Genomic DNA, 13,915 nt, shown 5'->3' with positions numbered 1-13,915 from the left:
CCCTCCGCCCGCCCCGGGCGGCCGCGGGGGGAGCCCGTCCCGCTGCTGCCTCCGGGGCGCGGCCCCGCCAAGCCGCCTGCCGCCCGACCCCGAGCGCGTTATTAAAAATGAACTGTGGAGCGTTGCGCCTTCAAAATTGAAACACACACCGCCCCCCCCCCCCCCCCCCCCCCTCGGCGCCACAGTCTCTCACACAGCGAGGCTGAGGCGGGATACGGGTCGGCCCGCAGCAGAGAGGCAGGCCGGGGGGCCTGGCCCTCACCGAGGCCTTGGGGCACCTGAGGGAGGGCTGGGGCTGGGGGGGGGGGGGGGCGCCCGCCATGGCGGTCACAGGGCAGGGCTGCCAGAGGCCGAAACAGGTCCGGATGGTGGGGGGAGCAGGCCAGGGCCGTGTCTGGTGGCATCCAGAGCGCACGGAGTTGGGTTTGGGGTTTACTTCTTTCTGGACACGTTGGTGCTGTGGGAGGTGGGTGTTGGTCGTGGGGCAGGGTCTGGCCACAGGCCCGGAGAAGGTGCCGCTGCCAGAGCTGCCTGGCGAGCAGGGCAGCTTCCCCCACCTCAGCGTGTGTGTGAGCAGCCCTCAGCTCGCTCGGCCCCAGGTTTTGCAGTTCCTGCCCCGGCTGCCTTCTTCCTGCTGCAGGACAGGGAATGGAGGCAGGTCAGCATTGGGAAGGCAAAGCTGAAATTGCTGCTTTAGCCTCACGCTGAAGTTCCAAGGGCAGGTGAGATTTCAGGGCTTTGCTTAAGAGCTGAGCAAAAGGTGAAAAACATATCTTAGAAGACCAGGAATTGACTGGGATTTTACCTGTGATCATCTTGGTGCTCCAAAAGTGCAAGCCAGAGGCAAATGATGCCGTTGCCTGGTAGCTGCTGTTACAGCACCGTGTGGTTCTCAAGTACAGCAAGACAAAACCAGTCGTAGTAACCCTATCTTTACCAAGGGCAACAGGAACCCTACAGCCTATTTAACAATGTAATACTATTAAACAAGCACTACTTTAATATTAATTTTAGCTTCTACTTGGTAAAACCTTACTTATTTGGGACGAATGATCACGTGTCTTGTTTCTCACCTGCATTCAGCTAAGTGGCTGCCATTGCAACTTCAGATCCGGGGAAACTATTTTTGTCTGGTTAATTCTGTCACAATCTTTTGCAAGTGTTTGGTACTTATTCTGTAGTTTAAACAATCTAGCTTTTGCATGTCATGCCACTAACATATAGCATTGATGAAGATTTCTATTTCATGCACCAGATTTTGTAGCTTTACTGGCACTGGAAAGAATGCAGCAGCCATTCTACTGCAAAACAACATGCAGCAGCAAAGCAACATAACCTTGCAGCTATACTTCTCAGAAAGCCTCAACTTCTGCTCTTCATAAAATAATTCCAACATATCCATCTGGCCGAGATATCATGAGATGGCATGTAAGTTGTGAGAAAACCTTTTTCATTCATCCCATGGGTCAGTAGTCAGCTTGTGTGTTTTGCTTAGCAGTGCGCCTGCCTTTCAGCAGTTTTATTAGTAGCCTTTCTTTGGGTCTAATCTAGGAAGAAGAGGCTGAGTTGCTGCCTTCTCTTGAAACACAGATCATAGCAGTTGACCTGAGGTGCTAAACTCAATGTAGATCTGTTGTCCAAAGGTTTAGAGGCACAATCAGTTTATTTGCTAATCTGAGTTAAATATCTGTGTGTCTACGCATAGTATGAGGCAAATGCAAGGCGATGTGATTTAAGGTAATCCACTGTGGAGCAGGTTAAGCAGATGACTTTGCTGGAGGCAAAGAGATGTGCTGCTTTGGCACTGCTAGCATGCAGTAACACATCAAATCGCAATCGGCTCCTTATATGGTCATGTATCTTCAAACAACAAGTGAGGCAGGAGAAATATTTTTAGGTGTCTCAATTACATTTAAAATATCTGAAAGAATTTAGATAAGACATAGTATCAATTTTCAGTCTTTTTACAAAAATGGCAATAGTTACTAAAAGTTAAGTACCAGCTGGGCTGATGCCTACTAAAAAGAGACTTTATTTTGGAAGCAAAATCAAGTGATATAATGGAGTTTTTTGGACCCTCTTTCATTACAGTGTTATTTTGCTATTTTCAAGTGCCCTTTTACTTCATGTTTTCAAACCAACAGAGTAGAAAGACTCTGGAACAGCTTTCCAGCGCATTAGGACAGTGACAGAAAACTTAATTAATTCCAAGATGGAGAGTTTGCTGTTTATGGATGTATTCCATGGGAGGGATGTGTGCAATAGCAAAAGAGGAAGGAGCTCTCCAGAAACCCTACCCGTCTCACTTTCATACACCCTTGGCTATCCTAGCTTGGCGGAAGTAAGAAGAGTTCTGCCAGTTTGGAACAGGTAAAGGTCTGACTTAGATGACCTCAGGTTCAATTACTTCAGCCTTGACAGAAGAATTGCCACAAATTCAGGAACTAAGTGCATAGTCTCAAGAGAAGTGTGGGGTTGCAAGTGGAGGCAGAAAGACAGACCATAGTATATTATCCTCTTCCTACTGTTAAGTCCACGAGAGCTTGCCTGTGTTCTTTACACCCTGGTGGTTTGTATGTCCAGGCCCTAATTTCTGAGCAGATCAGGGCATTTATGTAATACTCTTTACTGCAGTAACTTAATGGGGCACAGAGAAGGTAAAATTAGATAGGTACATAAATCTGCTCAGTCACAGTGGTTTAAATGTGTTCTTTCTTTGGTTTGATACAAATAATTTCCTAGTGCATTTCCTCATCTGTCTTAGAAATTAATTTTATCACTTTATTAACCAGCTCAGGCATATCCAGCTGCAAAGTCGGGCTTTTTTTACTCCCCATTTTTAATAGAAGGAGATTCTTTAAAGCTGTAGGTAGCTTCAAAGCTTCTTTTTTCTCCTTTGCTGAGAAAAGCCCTGGATTGCTGTGACTGTTGCACACTTACCCTAGGAGACAATTGCTTTCTTATCAGTCCTTAGGAAAGATCAAAAGAAAATGAATTGTGAAGGAGGGAGTAGAAAAGAAAGTAATCGTTATTCTCAGTTCTACATACTCAGGAGCAAAGATCCTCAGTAGCTGTAAATTGTTTAAATCTGTTCTATTTTAAGGGTTTATATTAGCTGGCAATCTGGTTTCTTGTACTTAGCAGGATATTTATTTGAAGTTGTCTGGTTGGGGGGTTTTTCTCTTTATTTGAACGTGGTACATCAGACATTTCAAGAAGTTAATTGTTGGGGAAGTTTTGTCTTATCATAAGAGCTGACTGTCATGGTGCTGTAATTCCGGCTTCATCAAAACATCTAAGCAGCAACATTAATTGCTGTTGCGATGTGAAGTATCTGAAAGACCCGTGAGTTTCGTAACATCTTCTATAACTTTGTTATAAACAACTGAATGTTTTAACTACAAGCGATATTACTGGGACCAAATTAATTTACATCTGTGTCATCCCATGGGTAGCAGTATGCCTGTCTAACCCTGGCAGAATGTCAGCCAATCTGTTTTTCTCCATTTTGGGCTAGCTAGAGCTTTGGGCCAGGATCTGTTTCTGATTATGTGTCAGATATTACACACAGGAGAGGAATCCAGAACCCGTGTTAGGCTCCATGGGAAGTTAAGCACCTCCTAATGCGATCCAGAAGAAGCAGCAGGCTGAGCAAAGCACAGTCTAATCCAGCATGGCCAGACCCTGGCTGCCTGAAGCTAGATGATTAGGAGACATTCAGAATGGAGTGAGTATAGTATCTGGACCAGTTCTGACCTCAGAGCAGCAGTGGCACTTCTAACCACTTGGGAACCTCAGCTGTGAAGAGGGGTGCTGACATCCTTTCTTACAGAGAAATGAGAGGTTTTGTTTGAAGTGGAATTGCTGGAAATTTCTTGTATACTAGCTTAACAATTAGAAAATGAGAGGCTTGGATTCGGTTCCCTCCTCGGTTTAGGTATTCAGTGGTGGTGGCTCCTGTGTCGTTGGGAAAAAAATACCTTAACCATTAGGCTAATGGCTACATTGATGAGGGCTACCCACCATTTGTGTTCTACTCTTTGGAAGCAGTCGAGAAAAGCATTTGAGATTCATGGGGTCAGAAGGACAAGTGTGTTTGAACTTGACTGTGAGTGCACTAAGAGGGGTGCCCATCCCAACACTGAAAACTGCAATTCTTTTGTAAGATGCAAAATCAATGCTCTAAGCAGGGGCAAGAGGGAGTTCTCCCTTGATTAGCACCATTGCACCAGGTGGCAATATTGTGCTCCTACTTCTCCCTTCTCAGATTAATCTCATCTTCACAATGGCACAGCTCAGCAGTGAAAAGTGTTCCTACACGCCTGAACCTTTCCTGTGGTGTTTACCGCCATATGTCATCTCACACAGGGAGCAAGCAAATGTCTTAAAGAACATGATGGCCACAGCTGCATTTTCTACAGTCCCAGTCCTGTCAGCATTCAAGACGCTGTAAATGTCTACAGGCGCAAGCCTTTTATGAAAATTGGGCAGAAGAGCATCATTTTTGCTGGGTAGAAAACTGGCTGGATGGCTGAGCCCAAAGAGTGGTGCTGAATGGAGTTAAATCCAGTTGGAAGCCAGTCACAGGTCGCAAGTGGCGTTCTCCAGGGCTCAGCATTGCCTGATGGCAGAAGGCTCTGCAGAGGGATCTGGGCAGGCTGGACCAACAGGCCGAGGCCAGTTGTATGAGGTTCAGCAAGGCTCAGTGCTGCCTCCTGCCCTTGGGTCACACCAGCCCCAGGCAGCGCTACAGGCTGGGGGAGGAGCAGCTGGGAAGTGCCTGGTGGGAGAGGACCTGGGGAGGCTGGTCAACACCCAGCTGAACATGAGTCAGCAGTGTGCCCAGGTGGCTAAGAAAGCCAACAGAATCCTGGCTTGTGTCCAAAATAGTGTGGCCAGCAGGACTAGGGAGGTGATCGTCCCCCTGTACTTGGCACTGGTGAGGCCACACCTCGAATCCTGTGTTCGGTTTTGGGCCCCGCACTACAAGAGGGGCACGTTCAGAGAAGCGCAATGAAGCTGGTGAAGGGTCTAGAGAGCAAGGCTTATGAGAAGGGGCTGAGGGAACTGGGGTTGTTAGCCTGGAGAGGAGGAGGCCTGGGGAGACCTTATCGCTGTCTACAACTACATGAAGTGAGGCTCTAATGACATCTCCCAAGTAATGAGTGATAGGACAAGAGGAAATGGCCTCAAGTTGCACCAGGGGAGGTTTAGGTTGATGTTATGAAAGATTTATTCACTGAAAAGGTTCTCAAGTATTGAAACAGGCTACCCAGGGACATGGTAGAGTCACCATCCCTGGTGATATTTTAAGATGTATACATGTGGCAATTAGGGACATGGTTTAGTGATGGACGTGGCAGAGTTAGGTTAATGGTTGGACTTTATAATATTAAAGGTCTTTTCCAACGTAAACAATCCTATGATTGAAAGTTTTGGATCCCAACCAAGCACAAGTGTGAACTAAGCATTGAATTGTTTGTTTCTGTGAAGACTAGGTTACTACTTGGGGTATTCAAAAATGTGCACTTGCAGGAAAGCTTTCCAGCTAATCAAGGAAGCTGTGGAACATTTGGAAACTAGGGTTGGGCAGCAGTTGAGCAAAGTTATTTGAAGTGCAGCTTTAGTTTAAAGTCCTTTTGTAAGGCTACATCCCATTTTAAGCACTAACATCTTTTTACTGCATATATCCCAAAGACTGATAAGCTGGTGCTTACAAGAGGAATGATTGTCTTCCGTTTTGTAAATTCTGTCCTCCAAGCCTCTGGTAGTTGATTGCATGGATGAACTCCCTCTGTCCTGTGGAGATACTGGTAAAGTCAGCCATTCCATCAGAAGTATAATGCTTACCATCTCTTGAAGTCACCGCTCAGTGAAAATAATCTATCTTTGATCTTTCTTCATTATTTTAACTCGCTTAAGATTTTAGAGGCTGGCAAAAACTCTAAATCACTGATCAACTTATATTTTTCACGAGTTTTTGCCCTTTATTTTCCATTCTTTATAAATAAATACAAATAACTGTACGTAGTCCCAGCCGTTTTGCATTGCACCACTGACAGTTTTTCAAGAATGAGGCTGTATTTGGTGGGGGTGTATTTCTGCAGTACACTACTGATGTAGCATTGTATGCTGATATACACTGGCATGGTGTCTCTTATGTTAACAGAAGGCCCCAAGTACGTCATTCCAAAGGCAAAGCTTCGTGCAGCCTTCAAGGGACTTTGCCTGAGTAAGGACTGAGCGCATTTGGGAACTGTGTGAGTAGCAGGAGCACTCAGATGCTAACAGCACATTATATAACAACAGTAGGGAAGGGAGATTTTGGCTGACAACCCTTGGACAGTCTCCTAACTTCTTACAAAATGTGGCACCCTTTGTGGGATCGCTTGTACCCAAGCTGAGTGGGCAGGACTTTGGTTTCATAGGAAGCAGCCAGATGCATTGAAATCCCTAATTCTATATTTGTCTATTTTTGACAGATGAGAGGTTGAGTCAGGATCACTGCAATTTGAACCCCTTATTAGAGGGATGATAATTATTCCAGATTGGATGTTCCTCATGTATTAAATCTATATATATACTGCTGCTTAACCCCTAATGGTTACAGTCTTACTGTCATCAAAGCTGGCAGGAGTTTTGCTACTGACTTAGTAGGGATCAAGGCTAGATTCTTTGCCTGGTAGCCAGGTGGGTTTTTTTTCATAGCTACAGGAAATTCCTCCTTCTGAGCTTTGGCTATATTCTTAAATCAGCAATCAATTTATAAGAACTTTCCCCTTGCAGAAACAGATTCCTTTCCTGAATTTTGCCTCCATAATACAGTAACTGATAAAACAGTTCCCATTTAAACGATGCCCAGCACATCAAGTAAAATAGGCAAATTCATCTTCAGTGCCAGCATCTGCCCTTGGTATGTCCCCTCCGAGCTGCCAACTTTCCAGTGGAATACTGGTTGAGTTGCCTAAAAAGGCTCCGGTGTTTATTAATGGGTCACAGAAACTACAGAAATAAAACAATGGAAAATACAATCTAAAAAGTTTAAAGGAAAGATTCTTGGTTCTGCTTGCCACCTCTGTTAAACGGGAAGATGACTTTCTCGTGTTAAAATAGCTGATCTGTTCCATGCAAAACAGCTGTTCCCACTTAACCGTATTTTTTTCCAAACTATCCAAAGTTCGCAGCTCTTTAAGCTTAACATACTTCCCATATGTCAAGTTACCAACACTTCCTTTCTAGGTAACTGAAAAGAAATTAATGGAAACTCACAGTTCTAGACTTTCTTCTTTTCCTGGCCCTCTCAAGAAGGTAATATAGAAAAACTAACGTAGCAGTGGTATAGCAATGAAGCAAGGGTTAGTTAAGCAAGTTGACCCAGGAGTGCTGCTGACGGGAATGAGAAAGGAATTCTGGTGTCGGATGTTGAAACTCATGCCAAACACACAAAAATAACGTTTTCCGATGATAAGCTATGAGTCTTTGTATTTTTATTCCATTATGCTAGTTTTGTGTAATGACATCCAGGAACACTTCCTCATAGTTACTTTTGCTTGAAAGTTACTGTCATATATAGTTGTATACATACAGAAATAAAAGGATAAATGTGTCACTATAGATAGAGAAACACATTCTTTCCTAGTCCAGTCTGTATCTAGGCAGATTTGTGCATGGCCTGTGCTCCTATACGTACACTTGTGGAGTGTGTAAAAACCAAACATTTAGTGTCCTCTAATAGGGCTTTCTCCTGCCAGCCTTGCATGATGTTTTTTGGTCATGCTTGGATAAACTAAGAAATGAGAGGTGTTCTGCCCAGTTATAAAGTCACTTTAGTAATGTACCAGTGATATTGCCAAAACAAGTAGATGTTGGCTACAGGTGGTTAGGCTGTGTTAATAAAACATTGGTTAAATTAGCTGGAAACCACAGCTTGAAGGCTGTGATGAAAAAAAAAAATCAGGGTATTTTGGGCCTCCCAAAATACAAGTACAAGATAACAGTGGAGACCTTGAAATTTCAAGCACCGGATGGTAATGGAGGCCTCAGGGCTGTCAACCACAGATCACTAAAGAAATTAAGCCCTAGAAGTTGACTCAGTCGGTTTTGTGGGTTAACAAAGATATCAAAGAACAAGTCTGCAGCATAGGTAAACCCTGTAACATGCAGTAAATGGAGGTACAACATGGAACTGTGAGCCATCAAAGGAGCAAGTTGACAGACTGTTAGCAAATGTATAAAAATTACCCCAAGCAGACCTAAAGTGAGGAGGAAGAAATGCACAACATCGTTCTCCTCCTGGAAGAGAGGAAATCATAAACATTAGCACTGTAATCATGGCAGAGAACTTGGGATGATAACTTACTATAACCATCCCTTGGTTTTTCTGAAGACAACTGACGTAACTGACTTTTGAGCCAAATGGAAGGGTGAGCATGGTACCAGAGAAAGGCATATAGGTCTGTGTATAGTACTTTTAATTGTATCATTATTGAATGAGCTGCAATAATTAGTTAATTAGTACTGTAAGTCTTAACATGATTGTAACCTGACTAATAATAACTCCTTCATTCGCTAAGACGTTAATTCTTGGCTTTATGTTTATGGACCGTGTCTCTAGCCACAGAGATTGCATGGGATGTTTGGTCTGGACACTAAGCATAAGTAAGGACGTGCAGCTAAAACTTGGCTGTAACAATTGGTGGAGAAGGCAGGCAACAAAGGCTGTGACCAGTGCTGGAACAGCCCAGCAAAACAGGAATGGAATCAGAGTGTGCCCAGCGCTCAGCATGATCTCACCAGCTCTATGCAAACACCTCAAGACGGTTGTGTGATGTGAAAGCACCTAATGCTGTAAGCCTGGACCTAGAACTGTCCCCTAGTACGCAGATCAGATGGCCAGAAGAGGTTATTAAAATACCACCCTACAGTTGCTCCATAGGTGGACTCTTTTCTGTTAAAAACAAGTTCAGAAATGCAGTTAATATCCTATGAATTGTGTGAAGCTGCTTCCGAAAGAATGCTGCAATGGCTGGAAGTGAAATGCTGAGGCGTGTCTGACTAAATGACTTTTTCTCAAGATGCAAAATTTAAATAAAAATTAATGCAAGAGTCACTAAATGCTTACTAATTAGGGGAGAAGACTGCAGTGATCTTGCGCTGGACCCACGATAAGCACCTGCTCTAATGCTTACATATGCTAATAAGAACCAGTGAGCACTGTTCTGTAACACCTATGCATTCCGGGCAGTTCCCAGGGGATTCACATAGGAATATTAATGAAGGAGGGGAAAAATAACAAGGTGTCCTGTTTCCAGTTTGCTTAGGTAGTGGCCGCTGGCAGCTACAGCGCTGGTATGCAGAGAAGTGACTGATCTGACTTGTCTCTTTTCAGATCGCCTCTGCAAATAATCCTTTTACCCAAGACAGGCAAAGTGAGTTTTGTGGTGTGCTCATTTCAAAATGCAGGTGGGTTTTACCTCTGGTAGAACAGATACCCTTACATTTCAGGAAAGTTTGCATAGTTTACTTCGTGCCAAGTTGTTTGCGGAGGAACCTTTTCCTTTTCTCCTCCCAACACACACAGCTTCCAGAAGGCATTTTACAGGCAAAACGCTATAGGCTAGATTCTTTTCTATGGGTGGATGTGGGGGTGGGAGGTAGACTGGAGCTTGGATAAAAAGGGTTCTGTCTTTCTGGGCTGGAGTCATAGTCCACACCTAATTTACAAACCAACTTTATTAAGGCAGCTTTGTTTAAAAGAATGTTGGAACAAAACATGATAATTTTTAATTATAGAGCCATAACAGTTCTAGCAGACAGAGTCCAGATCGGGCATGATAAAATTAAGGCATGATAAATCCGTTACCCACTTGTGACCATTTGCTTTTCGGATCTTAGTGTCTATGCAGCTTCTTGAGAAGCTTTTTAGTCTTCAAATACATGCATAATGCTTCTGCTCTCCTTTTTGGTTTAGTAAAGACCCTTTATAATTGGCAAACTATCAGTAATTAAGTGTTTTTTAAGCATGTAAGAAAACCAGCGTGATCCTTGTTGCAAGAACTACTCCTTTCTGCCTTTCTGCACAGTTCGAGCAACACAGTTCTGAGACTGGGCATGCTGCATATAAAAGTTTAGTGAGGCTCACTGTTTTCCAGATTTTGTGTGGCAGAAAGCTGAAGTTCAGCTCACTGGGTTTTGCCTTTTTTTTTTTTTTTGTGTGTGTGTGTGTGTATGCAGTGTCCTAGATTGTTTCCGTTGCAGATGCAAACCCCCACTCATTGGGAATTCAGGCCGATGTATGGAAAGCTTCCTTACCACTTGTGCATGACACTATAGAAATCCACAGACTGAAAACCTGTGGCTTAACCACATGTATCCTTTGTTAGGAATATCCACGTCTCTCTGCAGCTTAGTATAAGCACCCCATTGTTTCAAAACCATTCTCTGCTTTTGGGTACCTGCAATATATTTAGAATATACTGTTTAGAAAACCACGAGTTTTAACAATGTGTTGTCCAACACGTTTCCCATTTTGTCTCCAGCTACTTATGTTACATTAGCTATGTCAGTTACGACCAGATTTTTTAAATTTTAGCCCCTCCACAGATGAACTTTTCTGAAAACCTGGTAACTGATTTTCATACTTAGGTTGAAATTTCAGGCTTTCTGAAAAAGTGAGTTTTAACCTCTGCAGTGTCTTATTTTCAAGGGTATTTAGGTCTTAAAACCCTTTCCTTTTTTCTGAAATGAGGATAATGCATTTTCATATTTAATGTATACACACACACACACATATATATATATTGCCTGATAAATGCATGAACATTGAATGGAAATCAATAACATTTGAATATATAGTTGTGAGAAATGGTAGGAAGATGCATAGAGTGGTTTTTCTGCTGTTTTACACTGGCACGTCTACACTGAGGCCAACAGGATTGCTCTAGTGTAATTAGAAAACAGTTTTGCCCAGAGTTGGCTTGCTGTAATTATTTGTTCACTTCTAGTAATGTACAAACTACAACAGTTGCCTTGCAAACAAAAAAGAAGGCGTGACTCTTTTAAAAATGTATGCTTTTGGCAGCTGTTTACAAAGAGCAGCGGTGTTGGTGGAAGGCAACAGTCAACTGTCATCTATCCTTGTGCTTGACTGTTGGAGCTACTGCCTCACCTCTGGGGGTGATGGGCTTTTGTAAGGTCTGTCTAATTCGTGTCCGTCAAAATTATCTGGATTTTCTAAATCACTTGGATAGTAGTTTAGTGTGGCACATTTGGAATGACAGGCTGATAAGCACTAATTAAGACAGCTCTGTTGGCATATCTCATTATGCTGTGACCTCCAGCAGGGGAGTTGCTGTGTATCTGGGGGCAAGTGTGACTTTCTCCTGCAAGGCAGGGTCTGGAAGAGGGTACTCTTGACAGTGCAATTTGTTTGACTTTCATTAGAACATCTATGGTGGGTGGAATAGAGATAAACTGAAGATGAATTGAAGTGAAATGTACCTACAGTATCAGCAATTTAAAGTGTATCCATTTCTCTCATGCTCTGTGCACTTTTGTGTTTACTGCTAAACCACTACCACTAATAAATCAGAATAAAATCTGCATCTTAAATAGCCAGTGGAGGTGGCAAATCAATCCAGCATGACTGTGAAGAGTAAAGAGCTCTGCATCACAGTGCCAAGGAAGAAGCCCAAGTCACCTGGATCACTTTGGTCACCAAAGCCATTTAGGGTCATGTTAGTCCCTCATAAGTCACACCCATTGACAGCAGATTACACATAATTAAATTGTTCCAGGTGCTCTGAATTTATTGTGTAGTTGCATAAAATAAAAATATTATTTGTTCAAAATGCTGTTTACTAAAACCAGTACTTAACTGAGAATGTTTTGCGGATATAGTTTAGCCATAGTTAATACTGAATACCAGTGTTGATACACTGTGCTTCTGTGGTTGTTTCAAAGTACCTGAGAGCTCCACAAACTTTACAGATCTTTAGAAGGAGAAATCAGCTTTGAGTTATAAATGGGGGGGGTTTATTTTCCTTACTTGAATTTCAGTTTATCAGTCAGAGCACTATGGTTCTTTTACATTAGTTGTAACCCAAAACTATTCTCTAAAGCGCTTCTTAGGCGTTTGAAAGAGAGTATATACTGAGGTGAACAGCTGTGGAAAGCTGCAGGAGATAAAAATAATTCAGGGTCCCTTCACATAATCCCCCTGTAGATTACACAGCCAAAACCAGCATTACGCTGTGATCTCTCTGAATATTACGTGCTGATTAAAAGCAGATCGGTATTTTTTTAAACTGGATTTTATATCAGTTCAAGTTGTGGTTCCCATTGCTGCCACTTTTTTACTCCTAGTGTCAGAGTTCTCTCTAAATTTGCCTGCCGTATTTTCAAGGTATCTGCCAGCTGCAGCATTTGACATATTCTTCCAAAGAAAAAAATGACTGCCTGTTTTTCTTGATCTATAATTGATAGAGTATTTAGAAAACATTGCAAATCCACTCTATGTTTTTCTGTCCCGGTATGCTACCTTTTTAGAAAACCTCCATAACAAAATGCAACCCATACTTCAGGCATCCTGGGACTGAATCTTCAGGCCTGTAATCTTAGCAGTATGATGGGTAATTGAGAACAGTTAGTGGTTAAGTACTGGCTAAGTCCAATGGCTACTCAGCAGAATAATTCACTAGTCACAACCTCTCCTATGTTTATGTGATGGAATGTGTTGCAAACATTTTAATTTACATTAGGCCCACCATCATAGGGCTGCCTGCCACTGGGCTTCAAGCACATTCCAAGGAGCAGAATAGCATCTCAGGTTACACACCAGTGGTATCTTGCCTACCTCAGACTCAAGCTAAGTCTTTATTTCTTTTTCCCATGTTACCATAAATTAATCTTTATGTGAAATGACTCATCAGCATGCTCCTCAGTTTTTTTCAGTGCTTCTGAGACATGGCTTGTATCAGCAGCATGTGAAGGAATTTTCCTATCTACCTTCTCTTGGCACTCGAGTTCCTGAATTCCTCCTCTGTGGGATGAGCTCCAATAGTAATGCTGCTGTGATACACAGGTAGAGAATGAGAGCTGGCATTTTACTTCCTTGACCTTCAAAGGATTTGGAAACAGTGTCAAATCCTCAAGGTGTATTTTAGTTTGATATAGCATTGCTCAAAGCTAGGAGAATTGCAGGCCCTTGAACATTACGAGGCATGTAGCATCCTCCAAAACAAGATGCAAAAGCACAAATCCCAGCTCCTTAATCCTTATTTAATGTCTGACCTGTGACATTCCTGAAATATGAGTTTTCAGAGAGAGAATGGACCTCAGCTGTGCTCTGCTTTTAAGTCTGGGAAGGATAATCCTTCCAGGACCAGTTTCTCTAGGAGCTTTAGGCATGTCTGCACTTATGTCCCTGCTCATGCTCTATTAGTCATTGCTGTGTTTCCAGCTGACTGAAGAACCGGAGATCTGATAGTGATCAGCATCCCAAAAACTATTCCAGGGAAGCTGAGCTAGTGTTCAAACAAACCGGCATATAATTAAGAATAATTAAGAATTTGTATTGTGTTTGTGAGTGTCTGTGTGTGTGCGTGCATGCTTTGAAAAAAATAGCAAAATGTTAAAAATGCCATTTCTAAGGAAAATACTGGACAGTGCATTCTGCTACCTCTGTGCTCCCTGAACAAAAGTAGGAGGCCAGAAAGCAACGCATCTCTCTGGCTGACAGTTATCTTGAGCTCTGTGCTTATGGAGAGGCACATGGTGCATGAGCTATAGGGTGAATGGAGTGGAGGCCTGAGGCATGCGGGTTTGGTGACGCAGGGTGGGCACGTGGCTCTTTTGGGAATTAATAAGCTTACAGCAGTCTTGTGGCAATGGCAATTACATCAGAAGTGGAGAACTG

Source organism: Falco biarmicus, chromosome 4, assembly GCF_023638135.1.
Source record: "Falco biarmicus isolate bFalBia1 chromosome 4, bFalBia1.pri, whole genome shotgun sequence".
NCBI lineage: Eukaryota > Metazoa > Chordata > Aves > Falconiformes > Falconidae > Falco > Falco biarmicus.
Note: the sequence above shows the minus strand (reverse complement) of the source record.